The sequence below is a fragment of the Peromyscus californicus genome, unplaced genomic scaffold, assembly GCF_007827085.1.
Source record: "Peromyscus californicus insignis strain IS unplaced genomic scaffold, ASM782708v3 Scaffold_5__1_contigs__length_169319896, whole genome shotgun sequence".
Taxonomy (NCBI): domain Eukaryota; kingdom Metazoa; phylum Chordata; class Mammalia; order Rodentia; family Cricetidae; genus Peromyscus; species Peromyscus californicus.
Genome location: NW_026294573.1, coordinates 52,984,928 through 53,011,806, shown reverse-complemented (window position 1 = coordinate 53,011,806; position 26,879 = coordinate 52,984,928). Strand labels below are relative to the sequence as shown.

The 26,879-nt window shown below is 47.7% G+C and overlaps 1 protein-coding gene and 1 long non-coding RNA gene across 2 annotated transcripts in view; one reads left to right on the top strand and one right to left on the bottom strand.

The window, feature by feature from the left end:
* The window catches only part of Kank4 (KN motif and ankyrin repeat domains 4), a 71,230-nt gene extending 66,620 nt beyond the window's left edge, over nucleotides 1-4,610 (bottom strand). The window contains exon 1 of the mRNA XM_052716312.1: nucleotides 4,301-4,610. The gene's annotated coding sequence lies outside the window, so the exon portion shown is untranslated. The remainder of the gene's footprint in view (nucleotides 1-4,300) is intronic.
* The window catches only part of LOC128096574 (uncharacterized), a 122,515-nt gene that overhangs the window by 18,254 nt on the left and 77,382 nt on the right, over nucleotides 1-26,879 (top strand). The window lies entirely within an intron of this gene.

The following is a 26,879-nucleotide window of genomic DNA, read 5'->3' as shown; positions in this document are numbered from 1 at the left end:
ACTCAGAGCTGTTGCTGACGTATGGTCATGAGAGGGAAGCGGCACCAGGGGCTACTCTTCATCTTTAGGGAACAAATTCTCCCCATGCCGCATCTCTCTGCCCCCATGTCACTTGATGTCAGAGCCCCAACCCACAAATACATACCAGAGGAAACGCAGCAGACATAAAGACACACACATACATTTGTGCACACACACACACATGTTCACACACACGTATATGCACACTCACAATACACTTACACACTCCCATATATAATCAGTAGTCAACAAGTTTTATCTATTCTAGGGAAAAAAAATGAGGAGGGAGCCTCAATTTTTGTTCTTCCCCACATTGCCTATGGCCCCAGAAAGCTCTTTGTGGGCCAGGAGCAGGCAAGACATTGGGGTGGGTGCTCCTGGGGGGAAATCTAGTGGGTACTTCTTCCTTGATGCAGGAATATATTTCTCTAGGATCAATGAATTACAGCTGTCTGAGTATCACATGGCCCACCTACTTGAAATCCTGGGACCACATTTCCTTTATTGGGAAATGTGACAGGTCTATTTTTAGACAAGGACCCTTCTTCCCTTTCATCTCTAGAGACCAGAAGTCATTTCCAGCAAGGCCTAGCAAAAGCCTTTTAGTCCAACCTTCATCTGGGAGATTAGCGTTCTGAGACACAGAGAAGTTAGGCTAGCTGTAAATCACACGGCCGAGTCCAGGCTCCCATTCCAGACTCCTTGGCCCTCAAGCCTCCTCCCAGGTGCTCTACCCCAAGGAGAGCACAGAGTGGTTCTCTGCCTGAGCTCAGGGCTAGACAGCTCTGTCCAATCCCATCGTTACTTCCAAGATCCCAAGCACAGCAGCGAACTTTCTGCCCTCTCTTTCCTCATCTGTGCACTGGAGATTTTGAACAAGCAACCCAAGCATGGCGGTAAGGACTGAGCGTGCCCGGCCTGACACACATTTGCACTATTCCTATATCTTGCTGCTCCTGTTTCACACCCAGAATTGAGTGCATCTGCAACAGCTGTGCCAGCACGGTCTCCCAAATATAGGAGAGAAAGGGCTATCATCATCAAATCCATTCACCACAAAGAGAGTCCAGGCCCCCTTGAGACAATAGAAGAGGCACAAAATCAGTTTTCCTAGGTCTTATTCTCTGTTTCCATGTAGTGCTGGGAATGAACCACTAGGCTAGCCAGCCCTGAGATCTGAGTTTTGTAAGTCAGCATATTTTTGGATCGAGAAGCCCTAACTATCTATCCCAAACCTCCTTAGGTATGAAGCAGTGAAGTTACCTCTTCCTCTTGGCTAGAGAGCAGAACCACATGTCCTGGCACACATTCTTAGAGACTGGAACCAGCAGAGTGCCGGGTACATCAGAGAGGCAGGATGCGGTTTTGTTGACTGAATTAAACAAGTGAAGATGCGCACGGCAATGGGAAAGCCTGAAGCAGGTGTCCTGCTGCAAAATGCATGGGGTGGCAGGCCAGGCTCCAGCAGCAGCGAGCAAGCACTCCATCACCATCTTAGCCAGCTCTGTGGGGAAGAAGCCTTTGACAAGGCCAATAGCTGAGCCTCAGTCTGGCCCATGAGATCCAATCCAGGGCTCAGAAGATACCTGAAGTCCGTGTGCTCCTCCTCCAATGGAAACAGTTTCAATAACAAATGATGTGGGCCAGGGGAGGTGAACAGGACAGGGAGATGGCTCATCTGTCTTCTTAATTGTCAACTCTGCCCCTAATAAGATTTTTCTCCCTGTTCCACCTTAGGCTGATGCTGAACTAAGACAAACCAAGATATCCATCTTGTAGTCATGAACAGTGGCCTTCACAAAATGCCAGGGATGAAATGAGGCTGCTGTGTGGCTCGGAGAGGCTGAGTACCAATACCAGGCGGAGCCTTAACCCATTATAGTCAGTAGCTTGAAATCTTTGCTCTTAACTAGCTGTGGGAGCTCAGCAGTTACTGCACCTCTGTTTTCTGGAAAATTACAGCCCAAAGTTTGGGAAATGAGGTGAACCATGTGAGAACAATATGCATGACACTGTAAAGTTATATGCACGGGAGAAGAGCATCCATAATTTTCACCATATTCTCAAAGATAAAGGCATGTTACCCCTCCCCATTAAAAAGCTAAGAAATACTGAATGATTTCCATTCAAAAACAATCTGTTGAGCACTTCCTATGTGTCCTTGCTCTGTACCAGGCACTTGAGACTCAAATATGATAGGAGAGTGCTGCTTATGGGGTACTCAGCGCCACTGATGCTCAGTACTACAGGAACATGTCCCAAGGCCATTGGAAACGAAGAAAAGGCAGCATTTAACTCTATGTTAAACTTCTATGGAGAAGTTTAAGCTTGGTGTTGAAGTTGACGGCCATACATGCATTCACTGGGTAAGTAAGTAGAGAGTATTTTAGAGAGGACGCCAGGGCAAAGGCAACGTGTGGTCTAGGAACTGCCTCAGTTGTAATCTGGAGTGGAACACAGCACTTGCAAAAGACTGTGGCAGTGGTAGAAGGCAGAAATGAGGCTCGAGAGGTTGGCAGGGGGCAGGGCAGGTAATGTCATGAGGGCACCCACACACACACATACACATAAAACCCTCCCCCTGCAACATGGGTCTAATTGCACAGGACTGGATGAGCCACCACTTCCAGCATATTTTTCCTTGAGTGCTGAGCAAAGGCTTTTGCCAGCTGTGAGTTGAGCGTAGCAGCAGGAAACAGCATGGGAAAGAACCGTTACTCCTGACCCCACGGGTTTTTAAACAAAGGTGTAGGTAGAAAGCTCCTGTCAGACTGTTGTTTTTCCCTGTAAACTTGACCTAGCCAGGGACTTCTAATAGACCAACATCATGGCTGAGAAAGGAAGACACGGATTAGCCCAGTCAGTGGAATGCAGGGCTAAGGGGCATGTCCATGGGGTCCTTGGTCCTCACCCAGCAAACAAAGGCTTCCAGTTCCTGTACAGAACTCTGCTGCTGAGCAGGGTCCTCTCACAGGCTGCTTCTGTCTGAAAGTCTTTCTACCCCCTAACCAGTCAGCCTTCAGTCTTCAGACTGACACTCAACCCATCACCAGTTCTCAGGGCACCCAAGTTTAGAATCAAAGAACCCAGCTATGCAAAATTCTATGCCCAATCGATGTGATTCACTGCCATCATGGTCACTGGACCGCAAGCTCCTTGAGACTAGTGTACAGTTCTGTTTACTTTTGTATCTGAAAACCTTGCCCGATGCCTGGTTCTGAACTTTTGTGCTTTTGATCTGGACCTTGCATCATTCCCACAACTCATTGTCCCTGGGACACATTATGGCATTATGGCGCCCTGAGGTAGGAGGCTGTACTTGAAGGCAATGTCAGAGTGGACTTCTGCTTCCGTGGGTGGGTAGCCTCATGCTTTTCTATGCCCAGTCGTGAGAGGCTAAGGAACCCTATTCGGTTTACTCAGGTAAAAAAATCTTTTGGGATTGCACTTTAAACTAGAGATGCCTTCTCTCCTGGCTGCAGGAGATCCTGCCACGGCCCTCTTCGGTGTGCAGGACTTTGCACAGCCTCAGAGGTCATCCTTGAAATGGAACAGCCTCTCTCGACTGGAAAATGCCCATCTTCATTCTACAAGTCTGCTTCCCAGGGTGGTTGGGAAGTAGTAGACTGTGGATTTCTGCAGCCCAGGCTAGTGCATGAGGCGAGAGTAGGTTCTGGCCAGGTGTAGAACACGTGGACTTTCCAGCTCCCGTCTGTAATTGGCCAGTCTGCAGCGACAAAGTACTAGGGTCAAAGATTTGACCTTAAAGGAAATGGGAAGGGGAGGTGAGCTAACCAGGGGGCACGCGGACTTGACAAACTATCCTCAGCCAGCACCTAGCACACGGATCCAGGGCCGCCCTCCTCCCTCTGCCCAAGGTCGCATCCCATCGTAGCTCTAGAAACTTCAGCCAGGAGCAGAGAGGTGCGGACTGGGAACCAGACGCGATGTTTTGCAAAAGGAAAGAGACTCGGGGTTTTGCAGGTAGTCTCGCAAGCTGCATCCAGGTCCGCAGCGTCCCTCTGAGGACAGCTGCGAGGGTCTGCACCATCTGAGTCTCAAGGACGACGCGGTCCCCCTTTTACCGTCGCCCCAGTCCCCAGAGCTGAAAAGCGAGAGCGGCTCCCCTCCAGCACAATCACCGACCCTCCGGACGCCCGGCTCAGGCTGCCGCAGCCTCTGTGGGGACGCGGCGCTAGCAGGGGTCGCAGAGGGCGACCGGCGCAGCCTGGGTCGCGCAGGGCGGGTGCCTGGGGCCAGAGGGCGCCAGGCCGCTTACCTTGGAGAGCCGCTAGGTTCTGGCTGGAAGCGATCACCGGGCCGGAGCAGCGCGGGCGCCCACCCGGCTTCGGGGTGCACGCAGCTGCGGCTGCACGGTCTTCTGTAGCACGATCCTCCCTCCTCTGCACCGTCCGCGTCCTGGCACGCACCGCGCGCCGCCGCACCCTGCCGTCCGGGGCGCGCACACCCTCCGGTCGCCCTCTGGCCGGCGGGCTGGGCCTGGAGCCGGGGAGCACTCCCTGCGGGCACACCCACCGCGCCAGCTGCGGGACTGGGAGCGCGGGAGCCCGATCCCCGCTGCCGCCACCCGAGTCCCCGCCTTCCTGACGCGGCGCGGGCTTTAGTGTGTGGGAAGGGGCAGAACTGCGACACCGAGGGGAGGGTCTTAGCCTTGGACAGAGTTAAGGAGAAAAACTTTTTGAAAAGAAACCAGAAAAAGTCCTAGCCTGTATAAGGCGATTTTCAGATTTCCCCAGGACCCTGTGAGATTCTCTAAGTTTGTCTAGACTCTGGAGTCTAGACGTCTCTGTCCCCACGGTGATGGAGAATCAGAATCAGACAGGGTAATAATGTCAAGTCAGGACTCGAACCAAGGCCTGACAACTGAGATTCTGTGAGCAGTGAGGTCCTAGCAGGGGTGTGAGATTGTGAGGGTCATCCATGACGGGGAACTTAGATGTTCCCTAAGCCGTTTTCTTTTCAATTTCCTTCCAAATCAATGCCGCAGCCCCACTAAAAATCCTCAGTCTCTCTTCATACACCCTTCTCCGCGGCAGCTTCGTACCATTTCAAAGTCACTAACCTTGAATGGACAGATATCTAAGGACCACTTCGGGCACCAATCCAGAAAGAGAAGTGGGGTGACTTCTCCTACCCATTACAGAGCAGACCAGCAGAAGAGAGGGGAGATGGCCGCCCGCAGACCTCCAGAGCCCAGCTGTGACCCACCTGACCCACCTTCCTAGTACCCATGCCCAGCACACAGCCAAAGGAGTTTTCTTTTTGACATTGTGACCCAGATGGGATAGATAATTTGAATCAAGGGACGTTTAATTTCCGTTTTGACAGAAACGTTATTAGGATGATTTCATTTCCACGAAGCTTGCAGGATAGCAGTAATATATGGGAGTGGAAACGTGACCTCAGTGCTGGGACCCAAAAAGAAGTTGGAGGCGGGGCTGTAGCCCAAGGGAGAAGAGCCTCAGATTCATCATCGTCATCGAAGCCGTGGTTAGTTTTTAATTATCCTGTGAAAGGTGCTAATATGAATGGAGCGTCTCATTTTCCCAGAGAAGTCAGAAACCTAGGTACTTCAAGTAAGGTCTCTCAGTTTTTTGACCACTCGTTTTTGGTTTGTATGTTTTTGTTTTTTAATTATTGTTATATTTTATTTTATTTTTCTTTATTAAGAAATTTTCTACTCACTCCTCACGCTATCCACAGACCCCCCCCCCCCACACACACACACACTCGTTTTTAAAATGCTAAGCCTGGGCTGAAGAGATGGGCTAGCAGTTAGAAGCACATGCTGTTCTTGCAGAAGACCCAGGTTGTTTCCCAGCATTGGTTAATAGCTCACAACTGGCAACTCTAGCTTCAGGGTACCCTACCCCTCTTCTGGCCTCCTGGTGCATCAGGCATGTGCGTACACGGAACACATACATACATATAAAATAAAAATAATAAATTCATTTTAAAGTGCGAAGCCTCATCCCTATAATCAGGACTTTAAGTTCCTGAACTTGTGCTTTTTAAGGTTTTGTTTGGCATCTCTCCATCTTTGTGAGACAGACCCAGTACAGATCACTTTTTGCTTTTGGGTGGGGGGTGGGGCAGGAATTGAGACAGGGTTTCTCTGTGTAGCCCTGACTGTCCTGGAACTCACTCTATAGACCAGGCTGGCCTCAAACTCACAGAGATTCACCTGCCTCTCCTTGTGAGGGAACACAGGTCTGCCTCAGATGTGTTCCACGACTAGCTCAAGGTCATACAAGCTACTTGGCTGAGCTGGAACAGAACAGCATTCTAAGTCTCCGTCTTGGAACCCTTCTGCACTCTCAGATACCTCGAAGAATTTGTTCCTTGATTTCTGGGCATTGTGAGCCTAATTAGGCATGGGGCTGGCACTGGGGTGTGGAGGCACAGCACCTTTCCTGAGAAGATGGAGGGCAGTGCCAGACTGCTATCCTAGAAAGCAGCTCAGCCTGATGACTCAGAGGTGGAACTGTGTCTCTAGGGTAGAGCTGAGTCAGAGCAGCCACGGTCTGAACTGGAGCAGCCTAGGTGTCTGAGACCCAGACCAAGGCATCAAGAAAAGGGGAAAAATACACTAAACAAACACACTCACCATGGGCCTCCCCAACCCCCTCCCTGTGCCACGCAGGAGCCACAGGCACAGAAAAGAAGCCTGAGCTAGAATATTAGCTATTTCCTGTCATGGTAGGAAAGCAACTGAGTCAGACTAGCAAATGGACTCTTGCAGGGTCCTGGGAGGAAGAGACCTCTCCATGGCAAGCTAACCGGGCCTCTCAGACAGTGAGCGTTCCTGCTGACAGCTGATTTAGGATGACTGGGCACAGCTCTGCTGCAGCCTGGGCCTTGCTGCAATCAGGACCCAGTGCTGGGGGGGGGGGGGGCGGTGGTGGCGCGCCCTCCCTTCCTGACTCCCTCCGTTCTGGGAAGAGGAGTGCAGGAAGATCAGTGTGTATTCTTGTCTGCCCTGTGCCAGACACTGTGATGGGCATATCATTTTCATTACCTGTCTCACTTGGAATCCTCACCATAGCTACGAGATGGTTGTCATTCTCTTGCTGGAGACAACGAGGCAAAAGCAGGGGGTCGGGTTCAAACTTGGGTCTTGGTGACCAGAATACTGACTTTTCCAAACTGAAGGTCTGGTTTCCAAACACTCAGGTCTTGCTCCAAGAGAGGACTGCACAGCTGTAAGCAGCATGGATCAGCAGACGGCATCCACATACGGTAACTCCTACAGTCACCGGGGTGCTAGCAACAATCACGAAAGAGCTCTCAGAGGGGTGGATTCTGCACATACACACTGTCAATTCTCATTCTTCTCTCTGATTCTGTAAACCCCGCAAATAGACTGAAATAATGAATAATGAATCATTGATCTTAGAGGAAATGCAAAGCCAGGCTCCTGTGAGCCTCTGGTCACATTTTCATCAATCCACCAATATCTGCAATAATCCCCCCTTATCCACGAGAGATGCATTCCAAGACCCTCTTGTGGATGCCTTGGATAGTACAGAATCCTACAGATATTGTGTTTTTTCCTGTTTCTACATGTCTCCAGTCAAGTTTAATGTATATACCAGGCACCAAATGAACATTAATAATAAAATAGAAGAGCCATAACGACAGAATGAATACTGTGTGAATTCAGTTTCTCCCTCTCTCAAAACATCTTAGTGTACTCTACTCACCCTATACAGGATGATGTGAGATAAAGTGGGGTGAGTGGTCTAAGTGTGGTGAAGTTTGTCCTCTCACATAAACACTGAGATACCAGGAGAGCTGATCTGATGACCACATGGCTACTAAGGACTGGGGAAGGGCGACAGTGTGGATATGCTAGACACTGGGACTATTCTCATGCAGAGCAGGACGGCTCCATCAGCACACCGAGTCCTCAGGCAATTCAAAATAGCACTCAATTTAAAACTGATAAATTGTTTATTTCTGGCACTTCCCATTTAATATTTTTGGGCTGTGGCTGATAAAAGCTAGTTGAAGCTTCAGAAAGCAAAGCTAAGGAGGAATACTGTATACTTGTTTTACATGACTTTCTGTCCAAGGACCCCTTTTTCAGTGTTCGTTGTTGACTCGTTAACATTGCACTAGAGGCTGGAAAGCACTAGAACTCACACCCAAGCACAGCTTATCTACTACATGCTTTCTTCATACATATATCGCAGCCTTCCTGGGCTTAGGAGCACTAGACAGTGCTTGACCACTCAAAAGTAGTTTGGGGACTATTTTAAAAAAGCAGCAGCAACAACAACAAAACCCCCGAGGGTTTGAAAATCTTGGGCTTTAGATAAGCCAGGAGCGGAGTACGAGAGACGGAGCAAGTATCAGAGTGCTGCTGACCTGTTTAACTCAGCCGGGAACAAGTATGCCTGAGAACTCAAAATCCCACATCCACAAGCGACTGTGAAAGCCTCTGGGTCAGGAACGAAACCCACGCAAGTAAAATTCAACAAGTAGGCACGCTTGAGAAGAAGTCTGCAGATAAAGAGTGCACACTGTATGTTTCATGTGTGCACACATGCTTTCCAACTTACAAGCAATCATCAAACAAAGTACAATCCACACAGCCAATGAAGTCTCTCAGGAAAACTACTGCTGCTATTTGCCTAGTTCTTGTATCAGAGCTGTCATCCCCAACACACCACCGAAGAAGTAGGAGTCTAGCATGATTGTTGGCTGACATTTTTGTTTATGTTAGGAGATATTATGAAGCTAAAACAGCAAAGATGTGTGCCGGGAACTGGGCTCAATCTTTGGTGGCGTAGATGATTTCTCTGTGAGTCAGAAAACCATCTTCATATACTGAAAGCACATCCCAAATGTGCTGTGCTAGTTGTAATGTAACAGCTCCAACCGTGATGCATCTCCAAGTTTCATCTGTCTGATTAAACTTCCTCCTTTACATCCTTGGATCTGGAACGCTGTTGAAGTTTTATGTCAACATAAAATTTCATTTCCTTAGGATAAATATGCAGGAGCAAGAGCCACGTTGCATGACCCAGCCCTGCTTAACTTTAGAAGAAACTTTCAAACTACTTCCCAGAGCAGCTGTACCGTCTTCCGCCATCACTCCCAAAGCACAAGTGATCGATCACTTTTCTCTTACCCTTGCTGGCCCTTGGATTTGTATTTCCCTAGTGGCTAATGACCTTGAACCTCTCTAGTCATGTGCTCACTTGCCATCAGCATTATCCTTTTGCTTGTCTTGAAACACTGTCTCGTGTATCCCAGGCTGGCCTCAGACTAGCTTTGTAGCTGAAGATAACCTCGAAATTTCTAGTTTTGCCTTGACCTCTTGAGTGCTGGGATTGACAGGCATGTTCCACCAAGCCCAGTTTATGAATGCTGGGAACATTGGGCATGCTCCTGACTGAACCACATCCCCAGACTTATATTTGCCTTTAATATATCTTATTTAATTTTAAGTTTGTGTAATTTCATTTTTAATAATAGTTAGGTGTAACTTTGACTCATAAATTTCCTGAAAATTTAATAATCCATTATTGAGCCAGAAGAGGCTGAATTCAGCACAGCACCACCCAGCTGGGTTTGTAATTCAAGCTCCTCTCCTTAGGACAAGTTCTAAGCAATGGCTGAGCAAAGGGGGTGGGGGGGATGGGTGTTGGCCTTCCTCTCCCAGAGCCTCCCCTCAGGGGCAGGTGGAGACTCTGCAGGTTCAGACATTCTCTCTCTCCCTGCTCCTTTTCTGTCACTTCAAACAATCAGCACGTGTTTCCTGGAGAGCTGTTAGCTCTTGTAACTTAAATCAACCCATATTTTGAAATCTATGTTCTATCACATGGCATTACCTCTCTTCCATCTTGCTCTTCCTGTCTCCTCTCCATGTCTAGCTGGCAACTCTGCCTTTCTTCTTCCCAGAGTCCTCTCTGCCTCTGGAAGTCCCACCTAACCTCTTCCTGCCTGGCTATTGACCATTCAGCTCTTTATTAAACCAATCAGAAAGCACCTTGGCAAAGACACATCTTCACAGCGTAAACAAATATTCCACAACATATATGTACACATGGGTTTGAGGCCAGCCTGGGATACATGAAACTTGGAAGAAAGAGGGGGAGGAGGAGGGAAGAAAGAAAGGAAGGAAGGAAGGAAGGAAGGAAGGAAGGAAGGAAGGAAGGAGGAAGGAAGGAAAGAGAGTGAGTGAGCTGGAAGAGGCCTTAGAGAAATGAGTATATGTATGTATATGTATACCACAGGGCATAATCACGAATGGATTCAGCTGTACTATTCCTAATTTCCCTAAACTGAGAGTTATTTAAGCTATTCATTGTAAGATGGACAATTCGGCGGGGGTTTAGTTGATTAAAATGACTGCACAACAGTGGAAATGAACTAATATTATAAACAACATAGGTAATTATTCTCACAAAAAATAAACAATAAGCAGCAATTACAGAGAGTATAGATTAGTGAATCCATTTATTTAGCATTCGGACACATGGAACTCCTCAACAGTGTTTGAAATGAGAGTACTAGTTACCTCTGGGAAGCAGAGGGCACAAGGGACTTGGGGGTGGTAGTATCCTATTTCTGTAACGTGACTGTTAGAGACAAGATGGTAGTTTGTGAAAACACATTGACTTATGCCTTATTGTTTGTGCATTTCTCCTCGGTGTGGTATAGATCAATACATAAAATTGCATTTAAAATTAACCAAATACATTTCAATATTAAAGACTACTCTCTGCCACCCAGAAAACTAGAAATTCTGGCCACCTTCTCATTTATAGTGGTCTACACATGGTCTACTGGAAAACTGTTTGGGTGGGTTTTGGCAATAATTGTAAAGAAGTTATGTTTAGCTGGGCGGTGGTGGCGCACACCTTTAATTCCAGCACTCGGGAGGCAGAGCCAGGTGGATCCCTTTGAGTTCCGAGGCCAGCCTGGTCTACAGAGTGAGTTCCAGGACAGGCACCAAAACTACACAGAGAAACCCTGTCTCGAAAAACAAAAAACAAACACACAAAAAAGAAGTTATGTTTGTTTTATTGTACAAAGATGTTTTGCTGGGTATGATCCAGTGCTGGTTAATAGGTAAAAGTTGGTTAAAACACAGAGTTTTAACTGACAGGCACACACTGAGCTGACATTAAGTTGGGAGGTAGAGTGCATGCATCAGATGACAAAATCAGTCGTCAAAGTCACCTTGCTCACAGTGGCACACATTTGACAGTGCACTGTTCAACAGCCCCTACCCTTACAATTCCTTCAGCTTCTGGTTCCCTCCGACTTCCAGTCACTACAGCAGTCTCTGCATAGGACAGTTCTGCATAGCTCTTTAACTCTTAATAGCCACCTCCTAAACTGAATCCAGATGCCAGAGGTAAGAAATCCCCCTTGGATCATGTGATGGTCTCTGAGAGGGCTCCCAGTGATTCCCCTCCTGCTGGTATTCACATCCTTGTGCAATTAATTCCCCCACTGCAGGCTGGACCTAGTAATTCCTGTCCAACAGCAAGACTCCACATGAGGTTGGGTTATGAAAGCTCGGCTTGTGTTCTGGGCTCCGTCTTTTCTCTGATCAACTCTCTGTGTCTCCACATTCTTGCCCGGGGAGAAGGGGGGCAGGAAGCCAGCTACCTAGCTGGGGATAGCCCTATATTTGGCTAACAGCCAGTGGAGGTTTGATGTCTGTCAATAATCAAGTGAGTGTGCTCAGGGCGAGTCCTCTTCCAAGTCAAGTGTTCAGATGACAGCAGCCCAGAGTCAGGCTGTACTGTACCCAGATTGCTGACCCGAAGAAACTGTAAGCTAATGCAAACTTTTCAATTAAACAGCTAGAAGCTAGAGTAATTTGTTACATGGCAAGAACACAGCCCACCTTTGCCCCAACCAAGCCCCAGGTGGGAGTCTTTCCATATTTTACCCAAGGTTTCCTTCCCACAGTCACAGTATTTATACTTGTCTCACATCTTGTAGGGATCGGCTGCTTACATGGCCATCTTTCCCATGAAAGGATCCAGGAACGATGTCTTGACCTTTTCATTTCGGTTCCTAGAACTAAAGTTGTACTCAGTATGTGTTTGATTAACACATGCAAGAATAAGCAGTCATTTTAATCTTGGAAAAATCTCCTTGATTCTTAATCTTCTAATTCGAAAATGACACAAATAGAAGTTTGGAAACATGTACAAGGTAAATGCATATAAGTTGGAAAATGAGATGTGAGAGATAAGAGAAGAGGATGGTCCAGATTTGGGGTAAGTAGGTACCCTAAGGAAAATAGTGCCAGAGAAAAAAGTCCATCCACAGTGGAAGATGGTGAGTTTAACTTTGGACATGTCTATGCTGAAGTATCTTTGAACATGCTCACAAGGCTCATGGGTGGTAAGTCTTTAACTTTGGAAGAAGTTTTTTTCTGGAGATAGATTTGGAAGTCAAGGCTGTATATTTAGTAATTGAAACTACAGGAGAGGAGTCAAAGTCTAATGTGTCGTGGATTGATAGGCACACTGGTGGGTATTTTCATTAGGAAGAGGGCAGAGGTCACATGAGGAGGAGGGCAGAGGTGGACAGAAGTTTTTTCTAGAACGAATGTGATAACCCAGGTGAACAGATGAAGCTCCTCATGAGACGGAATGATCAACAAACCAAATACACTTAAGTCAAGCTGTTAACTGAAAACACATTTGTGGTGATTTGAATGAGATCGTCCCCATAGACTCGTGTTTGAGTGTTGGTCTGCTGTTGGTGGAATTATTTAGAAAGGACTAGGGTGGCCTGGTTGAGGGAAGTGTGCCACTGGTGGCAGGCTTTGAGGTCTCAAAAGACTCATGCCATTCCCAGTCCCTCCTCCCCCGTCACCCCTCCTCTGCCTCATAATTATGTCTCAGGACGTGAGCTCTCAGCCACTGCTCCAGCCCCAGGCCTGCATGCCTGCTGCCGTGCTCCCTGCCACGATGGTCATGGACTCGAACCCTCTGAAACCACAAACCCAGATAACTCTTTCTTCTTTCAGTTGCCTTGGTCGTGGTGTTTTCTCACAGCAGTAGAAAAGTAACCAAGACTCCATTCTTTAATTTAGTAGCTGGAAGATCAATGAAGTCTATAGTTAATTATACTTTTCAAAGATGCTGCAATGCCATTTCCCATCCCATATGCTCTCTAAAAACTTTTATTTTTTAAGTTACGGCCTCATTTTGTAGCTCTGTCTGGCCTGGAACTCACTATGTAGACTAGTTAGCCTTGACTACACAGAGATTCACGTGCCTCTGCCTCGGTGGTACTGGGATTAAAGGCCTATGTCTCCATGCCTGATCCCCAATGTAATCTCTTCCCCGTCCCATTGAGGGATGGGGGCTCTTCCATCTTTCCTTAATTCTGGGTGTCTTTGTCCAGTGAAGTGTAGTAGAAGTGATGCTGTGGGACTTCTGAGGCCTGAACAGTGATGCCATTTCCACTGTATTCATCGGCAAATTAGAGCATCTCATGTAAGAAGTCAGACCACCCTAAGACTACTCCATAGTGAGAAGGCTAAGCTGTCTAGAGAGGCTGTAAATAGGTCTCTGGCTAAAAGACCTAGTCTTTACATCATCATCCTTACTCACAAGTTAGATGTAGAAACCTTTAGATGATTCTTGCCTACAGTTGTAAAGTCACTCTCAGATTTCAAAGTCCTCCAGATGAGACTCTGGGATCACAGAGTAGAGACAATCCAACTTCCTGGCTTTCAGAATCCATGCGCATGATAAGATGGCTGTTTTATGCCAATAATTCCTAACACTATGTGAACACTATGTGACTTTAGTGAAGGCAGTGTCTGTGGGGTGATCGGGAGAGATGGCATCACATTGTGGCTTGGGAACATGTAGTCGCTGAGGGAGAGGGTGATTGAACAGACAGAGGAAAGTTAGGAAATCCAAAGTGGGGGATGACAAAAGAGGGCTTGGAGAGGTTCTTGTTGGGTGGAGTACCCTGGAAAGGCAGATAAAAGAAAACATCAGCAGGGACAGAGGTGACCTTCTGAAGGTAACAGATGGTGGGGGGCTGCGCAGGGCAAGGGTGAAGAGTCTGGCTTCAGGGGTTTCCACTGAGACTACAAGAAAGTAATGGAATTTGTTGGGAAAGAAAGGCTGAACAATGTAGCAGAGTTGTGGCCAGGAGAACGATGACCTGAAGCAGTAGAAGGTCCAGAGGACTGGGGTTCCTTGCAGGTCAAGGTGCAGGTGTCATGAGAATGAGACATGAAGAGGCCGAGCAGAAGGAAGAATGAACCAGAGAATGAGACCCCAGATCATGGCCAATATGGCTAACAGAGTGGAGATGAGGTCCCAGGAAGGAAGAAAGTCCCAGAAGTCCAGGCTGATCCTGTCAATCCAGGATGTAAAATCTCCAGGGATGACATGGATTTGAGATGAAGAAGATGTCCACGAGCCAGGCCTTGGTTGGTTATGAAGAGTGCTGGCCAGTTGTCCGTGCTCAGGAGGAGCTAGGTGGGGGAGCAGAGACTTGAAAAAGGAGATATGTATAGACAAGCAGAGGGAGTCAGGACAATCCAGCCACCGCTTCTCCGAGCTTCATGGCTCAGGTCAACATTTTTCCCTTGATGGGCTGCAGAAGAAATGACAACTTCTGCTAAGACAAGCATGAGAGACCCTTCTGTGAGGATGTCGGGGGGGAAGGGTAGTGAAATGAATGGCCATGGGAAGAACGCAGGGGTTAAGACAGGCAGGGGCCTTTTTTGTTCTGGAGCCCTTGTTTCAGTCAGGGTCTATCTTAGCGCATTCAGAGACCACATCCTGTGAGCAGGCCCATGAGGGTCAAAGTCTCAGTGCCCCGTGCCCTTCTCACTCCAATTCAGTTTTCTTCCCCTAAGTTCCTCCACTAGAGTCTGGAGGTGCTCTGACAGTGTGTTCCAAGGCTAGCTGACTGTCTGGCAAGGGCTGCTGGGGAGAGAATTCTGGGGGGTGCTGCTTGACTCCAAGACCCCTTAGACAGCCTGAGCATCTTGGCTCAGGAAGTTACAGAGAGGAATGGTTCTTCCTGTTATGACTCGTGCTATAAAGGAAAAAGGAAAATAGGAGAGAATTCTTGAACTCTCATGAGAGGAAGACAATAAAAAGCCATGTGACCACCCAACTGGAAGCTCATTTTAAATAACTCTCTTCAGCTATTTTAAGACAGAAACAGACAGGCTCCTATTCATAAGCTTGGTAAGTAAGGGCGCCTGTGACAGGGTCACTCTAGCCTCCACCCTCCTGAGCCCCAGGGCACCAAAGAGAGGAGTATGATCCTGTCCATGGACAGGCCTACACCTGTCACTCCAGTAGGACATTCCACATTTCCATTTCTCAATCTCTGCTTCCACCCTTTGCCTTTCATGGAGTTCACACAAGTCATCGCAGAAGCCAGAGCAGCAGGCTTTCCCGGAACCAAGCACTGGTCTTCCGCTTGCTTCCACTCGGGAGGTCTGGGCCAGGAGGCCTGTTACCATCTTCAACTTAGGGATGCAGAATGGTGGCTTAGGAAAGAACATCCTTCCCCCAGTTCTCAGAAAGCGAAGCGGGCATGTGATACAATCAAGCTCCCAAGTGGACCTAAGAAACCACTTCAGTTTTGCCTTTCCGTTAGGAGGCATCGGTCATCCAGAGCCATCAGAGTCTGTCAACCTAACTCTGCCTTCTTCCAGTGCTCCTGGGTGGCCTTGTTGTGACAAGGCATGGTGGCACTCACCTGCAGCACCAACATTGGAGAGAGGACTAGAGAGCTGCACTATCAGCCTGGGCTACACTGTGTCAAAATGCATAAAGCAATACAATAAATACAATGGTAAAATGTCCTTGTTTTAACTAAAAAGTAACCAGGTTCCCTTCAGATTCCTGTGGTGGAGTTCATTCTCCAGAACCTCCTATTCCATCAGACCCTGCTACCTCAAGAGAAAGAGAGTGAGGTGGAGCTCAGGCTGGGCCGGGACTCAGAATCCCTGTTCCGAGTACTGTTTCTCCTGGAGCTTGTGCTCTTGGGGGTCTCTGTCACTGACTTTCCCCCAACCTTTTCCAAAGTCAGGCTTCTTCCTTCATATCCTCCGCTAACCTGTTCTCCGTGGATTTTTGGTTCTCTCTTCACAACACACTCCTTGTTCACATGCTACATACAGAAATTTGCAATGCAATCCTGTGGAATCTGCTTCACTGATGTTTGTTTACAAATCTCAGCAGGTTAGACTCTCATTGACCTGGATCCTTTTTTTTTTTGAGACATGGTTTTTCTTTGTAACAGCCTTGGTTGTCCTGGAACTCACTCTGCAGACCAGGCTGGCCTCAAACTCACAGAGATGTGCCTGCTTCTACCTCCGGAGGGCTGGGATTAAAGGTGTGCGCCACCACTGCCTGGTTCCTTTTTTGTGCTGAGCCAGAGTCATAGGTCAGCAGCCAAGCGAACATGACTATGGCTGCTTCTTTCCTTGCCCTGATGAGCAGCCAGAAGTGGAGTGGAGCAAAACCAACTGGGCTGAGAAATGATTCCCTACCCTCGCTTCACCCAAGGCTGTTTGTGAAATTGTCCTTCTAGAAGGAACAATGCCTAAGTTTTTACATTCTTCTGAGATTCCCACTGGCCCTGAGATCTTTCGGAGTCTTTATAAATGTTTTAACTTTGAGAAATTACAACACACCGGTTCTGACAGTCCGTATTGATACACAGCTGAGATCCCTCTTGACCTCCTTCCTGTCACCCAAATGTATCTCCTCTGGGGTCCTATCTGGGGGTTCCTCTGCAGCTGCTGCCATCTTTGCCTCCTGCCACACACGCTGCCCTTCTGACCCTTGCTCTGTGTGCCGCTGCCATGTCTCTTGGCTTTGACTGCCAGCACCCGAGCTCAGCCCAGCATTCCAGACACAGCCCCGTGGTGCTTCAGGGAACGTCTCCAGGGTGGACACCTCCCTGCTGGTTTCCCATTCAGACAGGTGATTTCAAGGCTCAGGCTCCTGTCAACTCAAAGGACGTAAATGTCTCTGTTTTGTTCCGTTGTAACTCACAGGCCACCTCTCCCAGGACACAGACACAGGAGCATGTGAAGCGGGGACTGGAGAAGGACAGCCCGTCTCTCTGTACCCGACATGAGCCTCTGTTTGGTTACTGTCCTTTTCCCCCTGGGGAAAGTATGTCCCAGGAAACTCCATGCTCTCTCAGGCTAATAGACTTGGGAGAGGCCTGCCCTGTGTGTATGACTCTTAGTGGTAGATATCCCTCTCTTGGCAATTGAAAGACTTCATTTTTCTTAGGATCTGCTGTGAAGAGGGAAAGAATGCACATTGTTGTATGGCCAGGATGGGTCAGCCTAGCTTGTCTTCTCATCTGAAGAACACCACTGAGCTGGCCACAGTTTTCTTATCTGTGAAATGGGAGCCATGCTAGTTCCCCTGGCTACTAGGTGGAGCTGGTGTGAGCAGTTATCTGATGATGCACACAGTGCTGACAGTGTGCCTGGCACCTGGCAGCTGAGTTCATGATTGCTATGGGGTTCTGTTGCGTCTTACTTTCTCCGACCTGATTGTGAGTTCCTTCAGTTTTTCTCATTTTCTTTGTGTTGTTGACCGTAGGCCAGTGAAATGAATGAGTATATTAGTGAGTGAGTATTAAATAAGTATCTAATAAGTATCTTTACAAGTTGCCAATGGAGAAAAGTTTACTAATAGTGCCCAGAGATACGGAATTTTATGCATTTATGCCCCTTTTCACACGGTGATACAATGTGACACTGACCATAGCTACAGCTCCCTGAACTCTCCTTACCATTCATAGTGTCTCTTCTGTTTCTGCTCTGGAGACATCTTTAGAATACATTCCTTCTGTAATCTTCCTTGAAGTGAATCAGGAAAAGAAGAGAGTCCCTGATGGCTGTATGGATCCTCAGCTTCTAGCCATTTCTACACAGGCGTCTTCAGTCCATCCATCATCAATCTACCCATCACCCATCCATCTAACTGTCATCCACCCATCCATCCATCATCCATCCATCTGTCATCCACCCATCCATCCATCATCCATCTATCCATCCATCCATCATCCACCCATCCATCATCCATCCATCCATCCATCCATCCATCCATCCATCCATTCATCCAGTTAAAACCTTTCTGAGCCCAAACGTACGCATCTACAAGATAGGGATAATTGGTGTGAGGTTTAAGTCATGTGAAGCATGTCAAGTTCCTAGAACATCATGAGCTCATTAATATTTATTCTGTGGACACCTCTTTTCTTCACTAAGGAGCCAACTCTAGGAGAATGTTAATGCTTTGAACTGTCCCATCCCTGTGACTGGATAATGTCCAACTAATCTGTCCTTTGTTTTGGTGCTCTGAAAGTCTGGGTGTCAGGAGTACACTGGGTTCCTTCATTAGCATAAGACTCTCTCCAACCTCCATGGAAAACAACAAGGAAATGCCAGACAGAAAGGCATCAGAGGCACCATGGGTGATAGAAACACAGGTCGGAAGCCAGGCATGGCTGCAACAGGAAGGTAGGGTCAGTCTCATCACCTCCTTCCAGAGTCTGTTTTTCAGGAAGGGACCCTAGACAAAATCTTCCCCTCTGCCCACATAGGACAGGATCCTCCTCTTCCTCTTCCTCTTCCTCCTCCTCCTCCTCCTCCTCCTCCTCCTCCTCCTCCTCCTCCTCAATTTAGTCTATGCTGCTGAGTCACTGTCGTTGGAAGTTACTGACAGGCTAACTGGATGGGGATGTGCCCAGATCAGCCAGTTTCTGATGAGGACCACAAATCTGCAGAAGAAGCTTTAGTATATCTTCTCTGTGGGGGGCCCTGGCCTGATTATCGGGGGTGGGGGGGGGGTGGGGGTGGGCTGTAAAACACTTAAGGCCTGGGATTAAGCAAATATGGACTCCTGAAGACAATGAAGTAAAACTGACCGGGCCTGACATTTGCACAACACTTTACAGTTTGCCTTGAGTTCCTGCAATGCCATCCCATCACAGTCCTGCATGCCAGGGAGGACAGGCATTTTTATATCCATTCTGAGAACGGGGACACTAACTCAGCCACAGACTGGATACTTAGGAGCTCATGTGGGGCTCTCATTCCTGAATCTACATCCAGAGCCCTGTCCTCACACTTTTAGAGATCTCTTCTTTATATGACCCTAAGACAATGGAACAAAGTGACTATACCATGTAGGTCTGTGACCCTGACTAATACATTACTTGGAGAGACCTCTCTTAGTTGTTTGGAAATTAAATATGCAAACTGATTTTTCTAGAGCCACTGCCACTGTGCTTAGAGCTTGACACTGAATGGACAGGGCTGACCAGCCACAGGCCATCACAGTCCAGGGGATGTGACCATCATTGGAAATGGGCTGTTCTGACTCAGCAGCTGAGACTAAAGCGAGGAAGAGGAGGAGGAGGAGGAGGAGGAGGAGGAGGAGGAGGAGGAGGAGGGTGATGATTCTGGCCTAAGTGGGCAGAGGAGGGGATCTTGGGTAGAGGAAATCTCATCTGTACGCAGCAGGCTTCAAAGAACTGCTGAGTTGGGGGGCAGGGCACTGAAAGAGGTTCAGTAGCTGGAGAGAGGACCAGAAGGAGGAGGTGGGTAGAACAAAGCAGAAAGTGTGGCTTCCCAAGTCCCAGGGAAATGATGTTGGAGGATCTGAAGTCCTTTCCTAGGAGCAACGGGAAGCCTGGGGGAAGGTTTACGACTTCACATGGCTGTGCTTGCATCTGCCTGGAGTGTGAAGAATGCACTGGGAGAGGGCATGTAGAAGGACTAAGCTAGGGATTTTTCTCTTTCTATTGAGTTTTCAACAGCTTCAGGAACACCTGGACAGTGCTGGAGCGATGGCTCAGCGGTGGAGAGCACCAGCTGCTCTTCCAGAGGACCTGGGTTCCGTCCCTAGCACCTGGATGGTGGCTCACAGCTACCTGTGACTTGATGACTTCAGGAGGGATGGTTAGGAGTTTGCTGGATAGCATTGTTTGCTTGTCAATAGCAATGTTGGTAAGAACATCGTTGTCTGGCTGGCACAATCAGTGGCAGAGGTATCAACCCCCAACAAAGAGGTCCCAGCTGGTGGGGCACTCCGTGAATATCCCATAGCTCTTCCCTGGCTCTTCTGGGTGAGGCTACCTCACCCTGTTCTGTCTGTCCCCAGATACCAACCTGTCCAGTTGCCTGACACCCTGTTGAGTTTATTTTATTTTTTTAAGATTTATTTATTATGTATAGAGCTTGTATGACTACAGGCCGGAAGAGGGCACCAGGTCGCATTACAGATGGTTGTGAGCCACCATGTGGATGCTGGGAATTGAACTCAGGACCTCTGGAAGAACAGTCCTTAACCTCTTAACCTCTGAGCCATCTCTCCAGCCTCCCCTCCCCCTGTTAATTTTAAATGGACGGGAATCTGGAATAACTTTGCCATGAAGAGCAGATAGAGCTAACTTCAGACTAGCTCTCCTCCACTTCAACACATAAGGCACATCATCACCTTGGCTTTTTAGACTCTCCTTTTTAGACCCATCTGTATAAAGAGATTACAGGAGCCACACTGTGACACTGTTGGGAAGTTTTAGCTCTGAAACTCTCTGTCCTGGGCTGCCCTGCAGCTGTGTCTGGGCAAACCACATTGGTGCTCAGCCAGTTGACTCCCTCAGAGCCTCTGCTGTGGGCATGCTCAAAGAACTCCACAGCCATACTTGCTCCCTCTTGTCTACTTTCTGTGGGTTTTTTTGTTTGTTTTCTTTCCAGTACCAACATCCTAGCCAAGCTTTGCAACCCTGGCAGCCGCAAGCCTTTCCCCATGGCAATAGTGAAGCCAGCGGGCGGCTTTTCCAAGGTTAAGTGAATTAGCTTTAGCACATCCAACCCCATCACAATGACCCTGCTCCACATTCTCAGGTAAGTTTACCGGAGTCCCTCTTCTAAACATCTGACTTTTGAAATTTCGACACTCCCCGTGGTCTCATCCCTGGCTAACTGCCGCTGCCCACAGCTGCTGCTACCCATGTTCTTGCTTTGCTCTGAAGGTGTCCTCCTAAGATTTGTTTGTTACAATCCTAACACTCTTGAAGGGTGGGAGTACAACACCTTCACTTCCAGCACTTGAGAGGCAGAGGCAGGAGAATTTCTGTAAGTTTGAGGCCAGCCTGGGCTACACATCTAGTTCCAGGCTAGACAGAGCTACATAGTGAGACGCTGTCTCCCTGTCTCAAGGCGAACCAACAAGGATATCCTAACACTCAAGGCGTGGTATTAAGTGGTAGGGTCTTTGAGAAGTGATTAGGTCCTGAAAGCAGAGTTCTTAGGCACGGGATTGTTAGCCTTGCAACAGGACCTTGGATGGCCATCTTGCAGGGTGAAGACACAGCAGGGACATATCTCTGTGCCAGGTGAGTCCTGACTACGCATGGCACCTGAACACTTTTTAAAGGTGCCAACATGGAAGCCAGGCCTTCGCCCCTGCCGGGCAAGCTCATTGCCACTGCACTCTCGGGAGCCTTGGCTCCAGTCCATAGCGAACTCTCAGTTGTGTTGATTGTTATGATTCCTTGTGAGTTCCTAGCATCATTGATCTACTCACCCACTTACTCAGCACGCGTTATTCTCTATCACACGTCAGGCCCCAACCAAGGCGTTTGAGTCAGTGCTGAGTAAGAGCCAAGCCAGCCCTAGTGGAGCTCACAGTGTGGATGGAGGAGGTGGGGCACAGGGGCCACTCCGGGAAAAGCTCCTGGCACCTCTTCTAGGCCACTTTCCTTGCTGACCTCACCAGCATTCTCTAGCAGGCGAATTCCCGAGCACTGTGGACAGACCTCTGGAAGCAATCATTATGGAGAGGTTAACGCAGTATCTCTTTGTATTACTGTTCATTTGAATTTCCCATCCTTTTTAGGTATAAACTACTCAGGATTGATTTCCTCAAATGGCTCATTCTGGCATCAGTTTGAACACTATTTAGCACATCCCAAAAAAAGGTAACAAAGGAAGTAATACATCTCTTCAGCAACATTCTCTGAGTTCCCACACCGAAGCAGGTACTGCGCTAAGCACAAGGACACAAGGGTAGGGAAGCCAGCAGGCCCCTGACCTAATAATAATGAATGGATGTCTGGTTCATTGACTGGAACTGCGTGACCTCTGAGGACCTAGCCTGCACAGGGCTGGAGGTGACACCAGCATCTTGGTATGACACGGGCCCTTCTGGGTGTCCTTTGCTTCCTTCCCGCTGAGCCTCAGAGGGAGATGGCAGCCACTGTGGTTTACCTTATCCTGAGTACTCCCAGCTGGTAGCCGGTGGCTGCATTTAAATAGCAAGCATCTGCATTTTTAATGTTGACTGGAATTGGAAAAGCAGCGTTAACCTTTCCAAACCGATATTGGTTTTTCCACGCTGGCCTCCTGCAATGCTCAGATGGAACGTTTAAAGTCTTTTCAATATCACGATGGAGAGTGCAGAATCATTCTAGGTGCTGGCACTGCCGGTGTCTGAAAGCTTCCCTCCCAGGTCACAGTTGTTCCCTTTCTTAGTTCTCAGCCTGGAGGGGAGACAATGTGAGGAACATTAGCCCTGTGTCCAAGGAGGGGAAGATGATGCCCAGGAGAGTGAGGGAGCTCGGAGGTTCTGAACCAGAGCCCTGGCCTCATAACTGCTCCAAATGCCTTCCCCCAAAGAAAGCCTACCTCACAAGGTTTGCTGATGCTCAGTGGACAGTGGCTTTTGTCCTTGTCCCCACAATTACATGCTTAAGGTGAGAACACTGGACTCCCAGGCCAGATCTCTTACTCAGGGGTCCAATGGGAACAGTGTGTGTGTGTGTGTGTGTGTGTGTGTGTGTGTGTGTGTGTGTGTGTGTGCTGAACCCATGCTAAATACACACTTTCCCACTGAGTTACGCACCCAGCCCTATAGTTTGGTTAAAGCAAGACTTATTTTCATATTCACTTCATTCATCATAAGTAAACTGTGCTGTGACAGTCTGTCTGCATACTTCCTGGCATCTATATTTCAGTTCTCTGCTTTTTTGTTTTGTTTTGTTTTTGTTTTTGTTTTTGGGTTCTGCCTACCCTGGAGCTAAGGAGAGAAAACGCAGGGTCTTTCACATGTTAGGCAAGTACTCTACTACTGATCTCTATTGTTTGGTTACCTTCAGCTCACCCCTGCCTGCATGATCCAGAAAGTGATTCCTCTCTCTCTCTCTCTCTCTCTCTCTCTCTCTCTCTCTCTCTCTCTCTCTCTCTCTCTGTCTCTGTCTCTGTCTCTGTCTCTGTCTCTCTCTCTCTCTCTCTCTCTCTCTCTCTCTCTCTCTCTCTCTCGCTCGCTCGCTCTCTCCAAACTCCGCCCTCTCAGAGAATCTTCAACAAAGAAAAGGCACCAAAAAGCCCAGTTCCACATTCCTGGCGACTATTGCAACTTCCTCCCCTGTTGTCACCAGCAGCCCAAGTCCCTGCCTAAACATTCTAGCTTTTTTTTTTTTTTTTTTCCGTTTTTCGAGACAGGGTTTCTCTGTGTAGCTTTGCGCCTTTCCTGGGACTCGCTTGGTAGCCCAGGCTGGCCTCGAACTCACAGAGATCCACCTGGCTCTGCCTCCCGAGTGCTGGGATTAAAGGCGTGTGCCACCACCGCCCGGCCAACATTCCAGCTTTTGACCATACTTGCACACAAACCCAGCGTGTGACAGACACATCATCACCCCTTGCCTAGAGGCTATATAATCTCCCTGCTTTAGTTTGGGTGGGCAGCATCTCTGGCCTCAATCTCTGGGACTGGAGAACCCATGCAGGAGTTGCTTTGCTCAAATAAACTTGTTAAACTTTTTCAATTTGGCTTGATCTGGCTTACTGCATGGGGGAGAAACCTATGATCAAGGTACGGAAAACCTTTTATCTATCCCCTGACCTTTCTCTATTTTATTGTAGTAAAATTCATACCATTGTCCATTGGGGTAGCCAACAGACACATGCCTATTTTTATTTAATAAAAATTAATTAAAATGGTATAAAATTGAAAATCAGCTCCTTAGTTGCAGTAACCATACTTCAGGGGCTCTGTGGTCACACATAACCAAGATCCACTGCAGATAAAGGACATTCTGGTTACCACAGAGAGCACCACTGAAGAATGCTAAGGGAGAGAGCATGAGAATGCAGGAGAGAGGAGGCGTGGCTTGTGGGTTTGCGGGGTCAGAGCAGCTTTAGGGGTTAAAACTAAGATGGATTTCTCCCATCCACACTAGCACATCTGTTGCTGTCATCCTCATCCAGGTGATGTTTAGAAACTCATGTTGATGAGACGCCACAGTGCAGTCTCTGACATTTCTAGGAGACAGTCTCACACCAAACTTCCTGTGCCTCTGGCTCTTACAGTCTTTCTGTCTCCTCTTCAGAAATGATCCCTGAGCCTTAGGCGCAAGAGTTGTGCTGTAGGTGTCTCAGGTGGGACTGGGAACTACTGATAGTTTCTTGTTGAAAGACTACACTTCCCAGTTTCCCTTTGGGACTATGGAAGTCATTTCCGACCTTGTAAGGAACCATATCCCATCTTCTTCTGTAGGCATTCTGGCCACCTGCACAGATGACAAAGTGCTCCTTGCCATGAATACACATGGTCCTGCCGGACGTCAAGCTTCTCTTTCCGCCTTCTGTCTCTCAACAGCTTCTTAAATAATCTGACATCCACAGGCCCACATTCTGATTGGTTGTGGTTTTCTGTAATGGTCTTTGTCTGTTGCAAGAGAAGTTTCCTTGATGTAGGGTGAGAACTGATAAGGACAACCACTTCCAGTGTAGTTATGGATTATGCTGATTTAGTATATTGTATGTTCTCCTCCAAGATCCATGACTTCCCTAGCCCTGGGTAGGAGGGAAGAACACACTAACTGGCTATCAATACAGAATGGTCAATCCTGAAAACATGCATACAATCGACACTATGCAGACTGAACAGGCTGTATTTAAGTATATAGGAATACACACACACACACACACACACACACACACACACACACACACACACACGTAATGACAAAGAAAAGGAGACTGTGAATTTGAAGGAGAGCAAGGGGTGGGGTACATTGGAGAGTTTGGAGGGAGAACAGAGAAGGGGGAAATGAAGAAATTATTATAATCTCAAAAAAAAACCCACCTTTCTTAAAAACGACAGATTTAGTCCCTCATAGTTCCAGATGTCTGAAGTCCTAAAATCTGCTCTACACGGCCAAAACCAAGGAGCTGGTGTTGGTGAACTGGCTCCTTGTATAGATTAGAACTTCACACAGGAAGTACAGGTTACAATCAACAAGAGCCCTGTTTAATTACATTTGCAAAGTCTCTTTTGTCATGTTAAGGTGACAGTCAGAGATCCCTGGACTTCCTTGAATGTAGGTATTGTGGGTCTGATCTACTCTAGATAAGCAGAGGAGGGTAAGGGAGGATGCCAAAAGAAACATCCTGCTCTTCCAGAACATTCTTCATTCATGCCCGCCCTTGCACATGTTCACCCAGGTGTGGAAATTGATCTGAACATTTGTACATTCTGATGGAAGAGGAAAATTTTCTTCTCTGAAAGAGACAGTGTGAAGAAAAATTAAATTTAATTTGGCATGGTGAACATTACCACTTAAAACTCAGGTGTGAGTATTCCACCCCATTCAGGATAGAAAAAGGGCTCTTTGCAACTCATCGGGGAAAGCGTGGCATCTTCAGCACCTTCCCTCAGCATCCATAAGCAGCTCTCACAAGTGTTTCTAGGCTCCTTCATACTTGGACTCAAGTATGCACATACACAGGGGCAGCTGTGCTGCGGGGCCAGAGGGCTGTCTTGTCTGTCCAACTTTGCACTCTCCACTCCTTGCCTTCCAGCTTCTACTGCCCAGACTGTGGGGGGTTGCCCTTTGTGGAGTACCCAAGAGGTACCTTCTCTGTGTTGGTCTGAACAGTTCATCGCATCCTGCTTCCTAGACCTTCTCCGCTTCCACCAAACCGAGGATGGGCTCTTCTTTCTCCGGAGTCTTACTCATCTATTATCCAGAGCACTGCCCTTTCATAGCCTGTCTTTGGCTCTCTCTCCATTGCCCTCCCCCTGGTGGTGGCTCCAAACGCTAAGTGGAAAAAAACACCAGTATTTGTGTGTGTGTGTGTGTGTGTGTGTGTGTGTGTGTGTGTGTGTGTGTGTGTGTGTTTAGTCCTTGTTTTAAAATTTTCCAATCCATCAAAGGACACTGATTTTGTAAAATAAAATCTCAACCAGACATTTACATGTATTAGTTTATCTCCTCTAACGCAATACCTGAGGAAGACTAATTAAATAAAGAAAAGAAATTCATGTATCTTGGGGCTCTGGAGGTCCAGGGCACTGTTCCTGGCATTACTAAGGACCTTGTGCAGATGACATCGCCATAATGGGGACATGGACAGGAATGAAGGGTCATACACAGGACAAGAAGTCAGTGAAGCTGAGGAGTAAACACACGAGTGCTTTAGTATAGCTTATTACTGTATATAATACATTATTATTATAGTTTATTATAGTTATCATAAAAATTAACTGGGGGCTCCCATGAACGCCAACTGCCTTCCCCCTTCTAAGACCTTCTGCAGTGACCTAAGAGCTTCCCACCACCCCTAGTTCTTAGGGGTCCAGCACATGAACCCCTGGGGAAGCCACATCCAAACCAGAGCGACATGCAAGCTGCAAGCCTGTGTTATTACTAGATTCAAGTTGCCACAAGGATTTCCAAGTTCTTCCTCAATTTCTATCCTTTACTTATCTTCATCCAATAACAATCCACAGACCGTATAAGTCTCTAGACTAAACTTGGAATTGCCATTGTCCAAC